We start from the raw sequence: 14384 nt of genomic DNA, 5'->3' as shown, positions 1-14384 counted from the left end.
ACTCTATTCATAGAACCTTTTTGGAGAGTCACTTCCAGATGTTTTAATTGTTATCAATATACTCAAGTTCCACAGCTTTTGCTGCAGGGGTAGCCAAGGTTACAGTGATGCTTGAGCCACCATCTATAACGAGCTGTGCTCATGCTGAAAATTGTTCAGAGATCATTCTAGTGACAAGCGTGTACAGCATCACTGATGGTTGGGATGCTCTCATTGGGCATCACTGCTGGGATGCCACCTCTGGGAGTGGTTGTGGTATGGTGACAACTGCCTGTGCTTCTCTGCCAGGTGTACCTGATGTGGCTCCAGGACAGGCATGACAGGCTGTCCTCTTCTTTGCAGATACAGAAGGACATGGGCCGTAGGTCACTCCAGCAGATGAGTTTCTGGCACTTCAGCTCAACCAGAAGATGTGGCCATGAAAGCAGGACACTGTAGGAAGTCTAGAAAATCAGTTCTCACAAGTAAGTCAAGTACCTGTAGTAGCAGACAGAGAAATGTTGATGTGTGTGTCATGGAGCAATGGTCCTTTCCTCTCACTTCCACTGAAATTGTCTCAAAGAATTTGCTGTGAGCATGAACTGACTCTGGTATCCTGTGAGTGGGCCAACATATTATGTATCTTCCAGTTCCTGGAGCTCAGAACTGATGTCTCATTCCATGAAGTATGAAGTGCCATCAAGTTTGTTGCTCTTGTCTTTGGTATCTGTATTTCCCCTCCCAGCACTGCAAGCAGCAGGTCTGTCTTGCCAGAGACAGATCTCTCTCTTCAGAGCACAGCATGAAGAGGACAGCTGAGCCTGTTGGGGTCTGATATGACCTCACATGATCCATGGCACAGCAGTGAGTAAGTGTTTCTTGGCACAGGGGCTTTGCTGTGCTGCAGATCACTTCTTGTCTGAAGTGGGTTCCTCATCTGTTTACCTCTCAAGCAGCTGTTCTGGAATAGCACAGAAGTGGTGAAATTGGTGGGGACATTTCAAAAGCATAGTTTCTCCTGTGTGTTTCCTGGAGCCTGCTCTGACACAAGCATCCTCCTTGTGTCCTACTCTCCCCTTGTTGTTACCACACAAACCTCGTGATGTCTTGGCTCTCTGCTCTGTACAGAAACTGTTTCGTGCATTGCTGGGGATCCTACTTTCATGTGGGAGCTGCTTTTCTAACAACCCTCACACCAAGGACACAGCTACTCTCAGACAGAGTGGTCAGAAGAGGCATGATATTTTTTTATAGTTCCAGGACCGTCTATTCACACTTTTAGCATTTCCTGGTGTGCAGATCATCCTAATACAAACTCTCTGACTCCCACTGCACACTCTAATACCCATGCTTTAAAAACTGCTCAGTGAACCACTGTAACCTGTGAATTAGAGCTCTGAACTGGATACAAGAGACCCAGTTCTGATCTGCCTCTGTTCTGCTAAGTAATTACAGATGACATACATTAGCATTTCTTGCCTCATTTTTATCCCTCTGTAGCACTCTGATAGTGATTCTGATTTGTTTGTAAAACAATAAGTTGAACTGATGAGAAGAGCTACAAAAGAGTGAAGTGTTGTTATTATCTGAGTGGTCTTTTAATTTCTATATCTCAGAATGTCTCCATTAATCCTGTAAAAGTCATGACTATTCTGTTTACCAGACTTAGTGTGTGAGACAGTACAATGATGAAGACTAATTATAAATCATAGAAAAAAAATTCTGGAAAACAGATTCCTTTAACGTTTCCATTCTGTGCAGGCTTTGTCAGTGTCTTACTACAATGATGCCAGTTGGATTAGAAAGCTTTTTAAAATGTGAATCTATCTTTTCAAAGATTTGTAGCCAAGCCTTTCCAGTTTGTTAAAATGTAATTAGTGTCTGCTTGTTAATATGATGTTCATTGATTTTTAAAGTACACAGACTTCAAAGCTAGAAATAAATAAATAAAAAGAAGATAATTCAAACCAGAGTGGAACAGCTCGGACAGTTTTACTCTTTTGCCAGGATCCCAAAGCTGTTGTGTTCAAACAATGCCACAGTTTGAGTGGAAATGTGAAGATTAAATCCAAACCCTGCATGTCAGCTTTTTTGCAAATGACTATCCAGGATTTCAATAAAATGTCCAACCACAACAGATTATGTTGCAGGGATTTTTATTGCTTAACAACTTGTGATAGTCTCCCATTTCTCTAACATGTGTTATAAACCAATGCACCTAGCAAGGATTGGTGAAATTTTGGTACCTAACTCTGTTAGGCTCTTCTGAAGAATAATTTGAAAGGAACAAAAGAGGAAAAGGTTCCAAAGAAGATGGATGATTGCAGAATTTCCCACTGCACATCAGTGCAGTGTGGCACAAAATGGTGTTTCATACACAGGTATGAAACATAATCTGACTATAGTCATGGAGGAAATGATACAAGCACTAAAGAGGAAGGTGGAGGTAACTTGAAATTCAGGGAGGAATTCAAAGATGTGATCCTGAGGAGACAGCAAAAGCAATGCTAAAGCACAGTGCTTGAATAAGAAGCTGGTCTTGAGAAGAAAAAGGTGGAAAGGGATATCCAAGGGACAACCCTATCCAAGGGCAAGAGAGAGGATGAAATTAGCTAGTGCAGGAGAGATGAAGCTTGAGCAACAAATTTATTCAACAGCAGATGAAAGACAATTCAGAGGCAAAGAAGAAAGGAAGGGAAACTACCCCCCAAAGACAACATGACAAGACAGTGGAGACAGGCAGGATTGAGACTCCACGGGGGGGAAAGAAGGGGGAAATAAAAGGCAGACTGATTTTCAGGCAAGAAGGAGAAGAGATCCCACCACACCAGTATGACAGGGGTGTCCATGACAGCAGACAGGTTCCTTGATGGTTTAGAACAAGGGAGGCACAATGTAGAGCCAAAAAGCAGAGAGATTCCCTGTTCTTCCATAAATAGGAATACTAGATGTAAACCAGGAGCAAAGAAATAAGAAAAGCAGATGGAAATAAGGATTGTCTTCCATTCAGGACAAGTGATATTGTGGAAACAGGTCAAGAACAACCCCAACAGAGAGAGGACAATGCTTTAAGTTACAAATGCTCTGGATTTTTTTTCCACAGAACTCTTGCAGTCCCAGTGGAGAATGATAAGGTAATAAAAGTGATATATCTCCTCAGCACTAGCTCTGTGAAGGAAGCTGCTGAGAGACAGGCAGCTAAAGCAGATCCTTCTCTGAGGGCGGTCTCCGTTTGGCCCTTTGTGATCCTTGTCTTCCAGGACTAGAATTTACAGTGAGGAAAGCCAGCTTTCACATGTAAAATAGTGAGAAAAGGGTTCAAGAGCCCTGTCTGATTTTCATGCTGGGTTTTAACAGATGGGGAAAGAAATATCTTGGTAGTGATTATAGCAAGGGACAATGGACCCCAAAAGAAGAAAGGCATGCTGACAACAAAGCATTCTGTGCTGGTCCCAGTACATGAAGATAATTTTTTTCTAAAGGTTTTGGAATTGCCATTCACTTTATAATTGCAGATTTGCTGTGTGATGCCATCCATGGTGAGCACAGAAGGAGGTCAGCTGTGTGATAGCATCTAAGCTTTGATTTCTGTATTGTATACAACATAAGTGTTCTGGTCTCTATCTGTTCTTCAAAAATCAAGGGGCCACCTAAGTTTTAAAACTGCTTCACAGTCATGCCAGACAGTACTGACAGGACATGTAGTCAGTGAAAACACTTTGCTAAGTGGTAAAAAAGGAAGTGGGAAAAGACAGAGAGGAATCATTGAGTTCAGGACTACCCAGTTGCTTTAGAAACTGCTGTTTGTAACCGTGTCCTGATCTGTCTTGTCAAGCCATCCCATGAGGCTGCTGACATGGCTAGATTAAAGACATTTCAGTAATAACCTCTATTACCCTGTTTTGCTTTGACTTCAACAAGACTATAGAAAAAAGCATCTTGGTAGACAGATGGAAGATAAAAGATTGTAAATTACTGCAGAGTTTAGGGGATGGTAACTTTCAGAACAGGGATGATGCTGATGACCACGAGGGAGCAGCAACTGCTTTCTCTGATACTTCTGAAGCCAGCAGCAATATTTGTCCCATGAATTTGTCCATGGATGTAGCACACTGAATATGTTTATATCATCTGCATAAGTTTAAATTACCAGCAGCCAAAACAATAGTCAGCAGTGAGTGGAGAGCTTTGAATGTGAAGTCAGGGTCTTCCCTAAGTATGATTTTATTTTGAAGATTGTCTTGGGGATTTGCATCTTAGTGGTGTCACTGGGGGTGGAACTTGAGGAAGAGGAGTTGGCAGGGAGGATGCTCTTGAGCCCAGGAGTTAAGTAATCCTCTCCATCTGGGATAAGAAGTAATCTCAGGTGCTGTAGGTACAGGATGAGTGGCAAAGAAAAGCAATGCTGTGGTAAGAAAGCATTAAGTGAGAGCTCTGAAACACCAACCTGAGAGAAACAGTAATGAAAGCAAATTGTAATGGGTTTGTTAGCCACGAGGAGAGAAGCAAAGAACTGAGGCAGGGTTTAGTGAAGTTGGGGGATTTACTGCATATGGGAGCAGCAAAATATAGTCAAAGATTTGACTATGAATGTGTCCTGAGGAACCCAACGTGGTGGCAGAGGTGTGATGCAGCATGGGCTGCCAATGAGCAAGAAGTCAAGAAAATCAAAAGACAGTGTTGGAAGACTTAAAATAATCAGGGGATGAGGAGATAGCATGGATCCAAACCCCCTGAAAATCTTTGATGCAGGGGAACTGAAGACCTACAGGGGCAATCAAGACCTTGCTTAGGCAACACACAATGAAGATTTGCCCACGGAAGAGGAGTTGTAAGGTGGGTCACAATCAGTCAGCAAAGGATTAGATAACACACTCCAGGGAACAAGGCAAGGATAAAGTGATGCTAGGTGTACAGGATTGGATTTGAGGACCCAGAAGGCCCTGTCCAGCTTAATCATCTACGATTCCATGGAGACAGCAATGAAAGACCTACATTGTCTCCCTGAGAACTAATTTCATTAGGTATGGGCTTAGGTCACGTATTACAAATAGGTCTCTTTTATGTAGGATTCTAGTTTGGAGTTTGCAGTGATTGATGGATTCATTAAAACGTCATCACTGCAAGGGACAAGAGTTTTCTGTTTAAAAATAAATAAATGACGACAGAAACAGCAAAAAAGCCTTCTGCTTTTTGTTCTGATTCTCCCTGCAGCTTAACGTGCTTCAGGAGACTGCTTGGTGGGAGAGAGAGGAGATAGGATAAGAAGGGATTAGCAAGGGATATCAGTATTTCACTCAGATCTTTGGCTACCTGGTTGTTCTTGAATTCTACCCCCCAGTCTCTTTCTCTTTGTTTTTCTGAATGTCACGTAAGCACCATTCTGGTGCCAAATAATACTGACACTGTGATCTCTCATTTGGTCTGGAAAAGGCACTTGGCCAAATTCTCAGGTGTTTATAACTCAGCTTTATTGTACAGAATTAAGCAGAGTTGCACTTGAAGATCCAGCCCAGTGGATTACTGCTTGTACAGCTGGGATGTCTTTTTAAGGCCAAATTAGTCAGTATAGAAAGATTTTCTTCTCAGAATTTGGCTGTCATTCTTGTGACAGTATGTTATATTTTCAAGTAGATCCCATGGGCCAAATTAATTGCAGTGCTCTACTGATGTCAGTGATGTTACCCCAAGTGTGAATTTGGCCCCATTGTTCTGAGGCTAATAGACTTTTTTCTTTTTTTTTTTTCTTCTTTTTTTAAATGAAAGTGGATCATAAAATATTCTCAGATTTTCATCTGGTTTTGCTTATAATAATTATCTTTTCCTGGAGCTGAGTAGTAAAGAAAATATTCATATTCTTCAGTGTCTGGTATAAATTGCAGTGCTTGTTTGCTGCAGCCCAAGACACAGGCTAAGGACAGAAACTGGTGCATTTGCCCTTGTCTGTATGGACAATGTACAGACAAGGTGTCAATGAAACACATCAATTTTCAGTGGCTTTTTATACTTTAGAAGATACTTTTCTGGCAGCAAATGCGTCAAGATAACGTTAAATTCCACCCTTTGTTATTAACTGAGAGAGAAGACATGTTCTTTTTAGCAGGTTTCCATCTTTTTGAAGTAATGCCTGTACAGCTTGCAGAATTAATACTGCAACAGGGAGCCAGCATATTTTTGCTTACTGCTTGCACCCAGTTAGGTCAGAGAAGGTGTGAGATGTGATAAAAGTAAAATTAGCTGAACCAGGCAGTTATTACAGTTGGTTCCTACTCCTGGTCTGAATAATGTACCTGAGGGAAAGTGCAGTTGGGACTCCAGTGTTATCATTTTTGAGGGAGAGGCTGGCTATGGATTACACTCATGTCATACCTGGTGCTCCCAAATTTGTGTTGAGTGAAATCTTTGCAGAAATGTCAAGAGCCAGAGTGGTCTGATTGAATTATTGCATCACTGTTCAGTCCAATCTTTTTATTGAAATTTTGAGGAACATCAATGAAATATCCTGAAATGCCATATAAGGATTAGAAGGAACTCTATAGCAGACCTTAAGGCACGAAGCCTACAGCTGGAACTCTCCATCCCTCTCTAAATGACAGGGACATCTCACATACTCTTGTTCACCACACCTTTTGATCAATTCGATATTTCAATGGAATAATCACTGAACAGGAGTGCTCCTGACTTGTGGAAAGGCATCAGTTTAAGACTTTGACCTTGTTTAAAGAAATAGATGTGAAAATGAAGCCTCTCAGCCTTAGGAATCTGTCTCTGTAGGTGCATTTGAAGCTTCATCTGGGGCAACCAACCTTCAGATTCCACAAGAACTGCAAGGAACTTTGGAGGAGTTCTAAAAGAGCTCTTTCTCTCTGAGCTCAGCATCCTCTACCCTAACACACTCCAGCAGGGTATCTGGCCCTCTGGATGTTTAATGAAGAATCAAGACCACCACCTCTGTGGTGTTGAGAGTGGGAGTTATTCTTGAAAGAGAAATGCTGATACTGGATCAGCTGTAAAAGTTGTGGTGAAAGCTGTTCTGTGATTGTACAATTTTGCATTTGTAGGGGTGGAAGAAAATGCACAGAGATTGACCCTGTGCCCATGTAAACAGTGTATCTGAGAAAACCATACTTCTTGATGAAAGGAAAATAATATCCTGAGCAAACAGATAGAAGGTACCCTAACAACAAAAAAAAAAAAGAAAGACAAGGGATCTCTCACTCCTAGCTGAGGTTTTTTTGGGTTTTGTTGTTGTTGTTGTTGTTTTTGGGGGGGTTCCCCCCACAAGAAAGAGGGAAAGTAGCTGAATCTATGTGTCTTCTGAAAGTCTGTAGGGGGTCTCTTAAAGCAGATCATTAGACAAAGAGGCCTCTCTTGCTGGATTTCTCTTAATTTTGTATCAGTGTTTAAGTACCCTTTTTCCTCAGAGTTTAGGATCTGATTTCAGATGTTTTAATGTCGAAGACAGGCATAATTTGCAGTAGCATAAATATCTCTCCAGTGCACGTAGGAGAAATGTCAACTGGACATAACTGCATGTACTGGAGGGCATACTGTTCCTCAGGGCTGTATCTTCTGGCTACTACTCACTTTTTTTGCCATCTCTTCATCTGTCAGAGGCACTCTGGGACTTCAGTGCAACTCTGCTGTCCCATTAAAATGGTTCCATGTATGCAGAGCCTTAAAATACACAAGTGCAAAACAGGAGACAAGTAGGGAAAAGCCTTTCTAGGTCTTTAAAATTAGGTTGAGAAAAAAATCAGAAGAACTAGAAGAACATGTCTGCTGTCAAACACTGTCTCCTAGTGATGTCTCCAGGCAGTGATGTTCTCCTGAAGGATGAATCCTTGCCTCCCATTTTTAGCAGGCATGGTGATGCTCTGTTACCCTTAAAAATGGTGGAATCTGGAGCAAAGCTTCCCTAATGAAACTCAAAACCAGGTAAAACTGCCTACTTTAGGAGGTCTCATAAAATCCTGCAATTTAGGTCAGTTGTGCTGCTGTTTCCAGGCTGGGGTACAGTTCAGTGTGAATGCAGAAAATTTACTGTAGCAGGTGGAAAGCAGGCAGTGCTTGGTAATCCAGCCACATCATGCTGCTGCTGGAGTCAGCACCACTCAGTAATTTGACAGTGGAGATTCTAGATGGACATAAATTGCAGAAATTGAGTGTACTTTTAAGGCTGATGAATACATCAGAATCAAATGCAGGACAAGCTACTAATCCACAGGAACAAATATTATCCATTTCCATCCTGATCTGGTTGAATCCAAGTGTTACAACAGCGTTTCCAAGCCTCAAGGGTGAGATTTTTGTCTCTTGCTTATAGCAGTCTTTACTTTATATCAACATCTCTTGGGGACCTCCTTACCTCATAAGTTACTGGGGAAATTCCAGACACCTAGAACTGGACAAATGCTTCATTATTTTAGAAGGATGAAGGAGGTGACTCCCTTCTCCCAGCCTCCCCAAGTAATTATAGGCCAGTGAACCCGATGTCAGTTCTGAGACAACTGCAGGGAAATCAGAGGCACAAAATAGTTCACATTGAGCTAGAGAGATGGTGACATAAATGACACCAGTTAGCATAGTTTTGATAACAAAAATGGTGGTACAAAATAGTTTTTAAACGTCACTACCTAAAATGTTACACATATTAAGTGAGCAAATTGATAAATCAGGAGGGTGTTTTTATCAAGGTCCTGCAATGATTTGTTCTTGCCCCCAAGCTCTTCATTATTGTTATGAAGGATTTGAAAGGAAAAAATAAATAAGCCAGCTGCTGGAAAAGTTGCAGATATGCCATAGTGGTAAATAAACAAGACAGGTCAAGTCTGTGAGGCAAATTGCAACACTCAGTAAAGCAAAGTCCTCTGAGCATGTGTTTTAAACCAGCAAAATGCAAGGTTTTTGAGGACATTTGAGAACAAAGACTGCAGATGACAGTTTACATCCTGGAACCAGTGACTGTGAAAGCCTTGGCCCAGATGCAGGCTGTGGGCTTTGTCAGTATGTATATGGGGACAGACTGAATCCAATCCTAGCCATCCTAAAATGTGTTTGTGTTAAATCTGCATAATCGGTTGTTCTCATTAGCCAGACCACTCTGTGCTCAGCCACTGCACAAACTCCTGAAAAAGTTTGCCTGCTTAGGACAATTTTTCCCCATTTTTCCACAAGTTGGAGAAAGGCAGAATGTTTGAACTCGAAACTTAGTTGTTTCTTCTCCCTCTGAAAAGCCTTATCATCAGTAGTGAATATCCTGCATCTCTGAGTGTTGTCAGGTATCACACACACCAATTACATGGAAGGGGTCTAGTTTTAGGACAGCTCTGACAATTTTAAGACAAGAAACAAGGCCCTCTGGAAATCAGAGAGTTCAAAACATCTGAAAAGATCTGTTGGATAAATGATGATGTTGGATTGGAAAAGGTCACTCTGGCATTCTTAAAGCTCATAAACCCTTCAAGACAGAGTGGTTCTTATTGTCCTTCCTTTCAGGTAAGAAAAAATTTGTCAGGTACTCAAATGGTAAGAAATGCCAGTATTAAGTTACCCGTGCAAACTAACATCATTTTCCTTGTGAGTTGGGGTTAAGATAGCTTCCCATTGCATGACTGCTATTGATTTTTCCACAGGTCCCCTACCTTATTGATTTGCCACTTGCATTACTCTAAATGCAGGCTCCTAAGTTCTTTGTGACTTAAAATGTAACATGAGCTGTAAATCCCCGGGGTGCTCTTAAAAAACATCATCCAGTTAAGTCATCAGTGAGCAGGTAAGCTGCCAAAAATGAGCAGCAGCAGCCAGCCCCACAGGCGGGGATATATGTCAGGTAGGGAGCCAGAAGGGATTTCCTCACCCTCTTGGACTTCTCACCCTCCTCCATACAACACCAGGGAGGTATTTCAGAGCCTGAGAGGGAGGACCAGGGGTGCTGGTGAGCAGCAGTTCTTGGCTGTGCCCCAGGGTGGGAATAGGTCATGCTACAGTGCTGGGTGGTGGGAGATCTGGTCTTTAGTCCAGAAGCAGCCTGGCTGTCACAGTGTGCTCTGCTGGCAATTCCCATTAACCACAGGAGAAGCTGCAACACTGCACTGGTGACAATCCAGCCACTTCTGTGGAGGTTCTTGCTTATGGGCACAAAGTTTGTTATTGTTAAGCTCTAGAAAGAGGTAGCACACACACAAATGCTTGTCCGTGTTCTTCTGACTAGGAACACTCCAAGATTGTTTTTATCTGGACATTGATGGTAAAGTGGACACCTCCCCTACCCAGAGCAGGGCTGCAGTCTTTGCATTATTCACTGGAAATGGCATGTTTTCTCTGGAAAAAGCTTGTGGCTGGTGATTTACCCTTTGCCAGACCACTCCAGTTAAAGATTTATGGCTTTCCAACACTGGTGAATAGCATCCCTTTTCTGAGCTTTTGGGTGAAGCTGGATTTTCTCCATAAACCTAATGCTCCACATTCCTGCTGTGCTCTTCCTTGCTTTCAGTGAGCTACAGGCTGTCCTTCCTTCTGGGCTGATCAGCACCAGTCAGCTCAGACTCAAATAACAGCACAGCATTTTTAAAGATCAGTCAAACCTCCCATAGCTCCAACATATGGCAGTAAAGTGAAAACTGAGGTACAAGCTGGCAGAGCAGTATTAGTTATAAAGCTCAGCACTAGAGCACAGTGCTTATAGTTTGTGATGGTGACACATCTATTTGTTTGTTTGTTTGTTTTTCTTTCTGTTTGGGTGTATTTGGATTAACTGTAGTGTTAGGTGCTCTGTCAGAAGGTGGCACGTCACAGAGCCCAACTGCTCTTCCTCTTCCTTGTTCTTCCAACTGCATCTCCTCAGAAGATCCAAGCTATCCTCTTCTAAGCAGTGTCCTAAAATAAGAAGTGAATGGGGTTTTTTTTAATCAAAATGCCTCAAGGTGTTCATTCCTCAAGCAAGTGGATCTGGCTTTCTAACGAAGTATGATTGTGAGAGCCCTCCCTGTACAGCCTTTTTTTCTTTCACTGTCTTCCAAGCTGCTTTGCCCTGCTACTTGTGTTGCAAAGGCAGGAAGGCTCCTGGATTTCCTGTCTTTACCCGATGAACATCACTTAGCATCCAGCCAGAAGGCTTGGTCAGGATGAAAACAATATTGAATTTTGCAGGTCTCATTTATTTAAGAGAGTAAAACGTCTTTCTTTTCAAAGTGCTTCTCTTTAGCTTTCATTTCCTGTGCACAGAGTAGCTTTGTCTCGAGTACAATAATTAAGTTGTTGACCTTCCTTAGAGGTCAAACATAGCTTCCCTTTAGAGAAAGATAAAAACAAGCAATCATAGATACTTTGCCTGGTTTAAGATACTTGGTCTGCATGTCTGTGATGTTGCTGTATTTTCTGGTGGATGTTTTTCCCAAGATAACTCAGAGTGACATGATGTTTATCCATTTATTTTTGTAGGTACACAGTATTTACTGGAGTTGCCTTTCCCCCATTCTTTATGAAGAAAAAAAAAATTCCATTGTAACTACATCAAAGAGCATGAGGTGGGATGCATACGGTCTAATAAGGATGTTTCCTGGGATTTTAAAATGGCTACGCTTTTTTAATGATTATTTTTTCTCTAATCATCTGAGAATTTTTTTAAAAGTCAAAAATAAGAATGGAGAAGCCCAGACATCTTCATGCGTTACACAAGGCAAATGGCCGTTCTTTTTATATTGCCTTTTTTTTTTTGTATGTCAACATTTTTGTATGTAAACATTTACATTCTCCTCCTTTTAAAATTATGTGTTTCTAATTTTTATGAGGTTTTTTTAATTGTTGTTTACTTGTTTTTAAATATGACTGCTAGTTTATATTAATGTTCCTAATAGTCTGATGTTACATTCCAAATAGTATAGGAGGTGATGTCAGCAATTCAATTCCCAGTAGCTGTGCCTGTGTGCATAAATGAGGCACTGGGATCATCTAATCACTCTTAATAACTATTAGCAGCAAGTTTAACTTCTTTTATATAGAAATGAGAGATCTTCTCCATGGCTTGGAAGCTGGGGGAATGGATTATGCTTTACAAACTGGGCAGGACATAGAAATGCCCACAGGTGGAAGAAATCCATTAATTCCAGTGATAGGAGGCTTTATTGTTCATTTCTGCCAATGGCAATAAATGCTGGGATTGTACAGCATGTGGGATGAAGGAAAAGCAAATATAGGCATCCATCCCCACTACTGGAATAGGCTGGGGCAGCCTTAATACTTCTGAATTATGAAACCTTCTGTTCTAAAACTTCATATTCCCTATGCCTTTCTTATTCCTTACAGAAGCCTTCCTCAGACATTTAAAGTTCCTTTTCTGGTGCAGACAGAATTAAGTCTGAAAGTGCAAGTATATATAAAGCCATAAAAAAGCCCAGTTGTACATGTACTCTTGGAAGCAAGAGAACTAACTCCCATCACAGCTGAGACCAAGTGTTTCCTTCATCTCTTGCTGCTGTGGCACTTCATGGCTATTAATGCATGAGCAGTCCCTTCCTCATTCACCAAAACCCTTAAATTCATCCCACTGTGCCATCATGGTGAATTAAAGTTAAATATGTCTTAATGAAAGGGGGGCTAAGTGGAAAAAGTCAGGGCTAAGCAAAGCATCTCTTTTGTTTCAGAAGCAAAAGAGCAATTCTGGTATCTAATTTTGGACCCCTGGGAAATGCCTTGGTACTGAAGTGGTCAGCAGCACGTAAAAACTTGGTGAGAGCCTGGTATTCTCCACTGCCAGCAGTCATTCAGACTTGTGTGGGCACCCCTCAAAACCCCTAAGTAGAAGCTATGGTTGCAGTTCTTTCAACCATTTTAGGACTTTGTAGGTAAATGTGGTCCGACAGCAGCAAAAGGCAAAATAAAAAAATCTGTTTCTAATAAAGATTAAAAATATTTTTGAATTACCCTCCTTGTTCCTTACTATTATACGGTATTAAAAATATAAGAGCGCAGCCAAGGAGAATAGAAAACAAAGAGAAAAGCCTTTAAAAAAAATTCCACATTTTTATATCCTTTCCCTACTAACCCACCACAGAATTCAAGGGTGGGGGATTCGAGGGCTGAAAGAATCTTCATATGGTGCCAAAAATTCCCCACAGATCACTCTGGTCCCTCAGCATTTGGCTATTTAAAGCAAACACATTGTGTTTTAGATGCTAGTTTAGATCCATTTTCCATATGAGGAGGTGGGATGTAATTAATTAGCTGTTCTTTTGATTACTAAGTGTCACATGTACACTTCATAAGGGCATGTACTTTTGACAGGGGCTAGAAAAAGGAAATAAACTACAAGTTGCACAACTTGAGTCTTCTGGGTACAGATGATGGATCAGCAGGGGATTATCGTGTGTATTTTATTGCTACCAATGCTGATTGAGTCACACGAGTGTTAATACAAACCTAGGAGAAAAAAACTGGATGAAATCACAGAGTTTAAAGTGTTTATTTTAGTCATAATTCCACTGTTTTTACATAGCACCTTTGATCTGTGAGTTGAAAAGGGGCAAAGCCAGTAGTCCACAGTAGAAGTAACCAAAGATAAACTCCTCTGTAGAGTTTAAGAAAATCAAGTCCATAGTCAGAGATACACACATGGACATACAGAGCAGAGAGGTGAAACCCAGGCTTCAGCATGCCAAAGACTACAGTTCATTGCCATTTCACCCAATGAAGTCCCTTTTGTTGCTTTCGTAGAACTGCATTTATTTTAACCTTTATGTGGATCATCTGCCAGAGGAAATCCAATGTAACAAAGCAGTTGTGAAAAATGAGGGGAAAAATCCTTACACCTCCCAGCCAGCATGACAAAAATAAACAATAAAGCTGCAAAACTGGAGTGGCCAGCTAAGGTCCTCCAGGCCCTTCACCAGCACAGAGCTCCAGCTGCCCTTGTTTCATGACCCCTTTGGCCACAGATGGTCCTGGAGACCCCTCAGAGTGTCACCTCCAGACAGGGTGCCAAATTCACCTTCACGTCAGCAATTTGGTGCCTCTTTCAGCTTCACAGAAAACCCCAAATGCCTCTGTCTTGCAGAAGCAGCCAAGCCCTGTGTGTCTGCTCTCCTACCAGGATTGAATATGCTCACCAACCTTCAGACCCAGGGAGCTGCAACACCAAAGCAACCGGCCTGTGACCTCTTGGGTCAGGGGATGAACCAGAATAAACAAGCTCCATAGGCCCATTTATCTCTCCTTTTTATTTTTCCCTTTTTTTTTTGTTTTGTTTTCTAAAGCTGAGGAGCATCTCCTGACTGAAACGCTTGCAGACTGAGGACATAATGATACACTTTAATTGCACTAGTCCTTTGTCATCTTTATCTCCACACAAAGGAGAGAGGTTGGTAGAGGAGTTACTGCCTTTCTGTAAGATCTGCTGATGTAGCTGG

General features: G+C 41.5%; 1 protein-coding gene across 1 annotated transcript in view; it reads left to right on the top strand.

Annotated features, from left to right (window-relative positions):
* Positions 1–12643, top strand: part of SPTLC3 (serine palmitoyltransferase long chain base subunit 3) — a 125602-nt gene extending 112959 nt beyond the window's left edge. The window contains exons 21-23 of the transcript XR_001875452.1: positions 343–464; positions 11422–11507; positions 12627–12643. The gene's annotated coding sequence lies outside the window, so the exon portion shown is untranslated. The remainder of the gene's footprint in view (positions 1–342; positions 465–11421; positions 11508–12626) is intronic.
* Positions 12644–14384: the final 1741 nt, after the last annotated feature.

The sequence above is a fragment of the Lepidothrix coronata genome, unplaced genomic scaffold (assembly GCF_001604755.1).
Source record: "Lepidothrix coronata isolate B3197 unplaced genomic scaffold, Lepidothrix_coronata-1.0 Scaffold71, whole genome shotgun sequence".
NCBI classification, from domain to species: domain Eukaryota; kingdom Metazoa; phylum Chordata; class Aves; order Passeriformes; family Pipridae; genus Lepidothrix; species Lepidothrix coronata.
The sequence above is the reverse complement of the archived record's forward strand: the minus strand, read 5'-3'. Positions and strand labels throughout refer to the sequence as shown.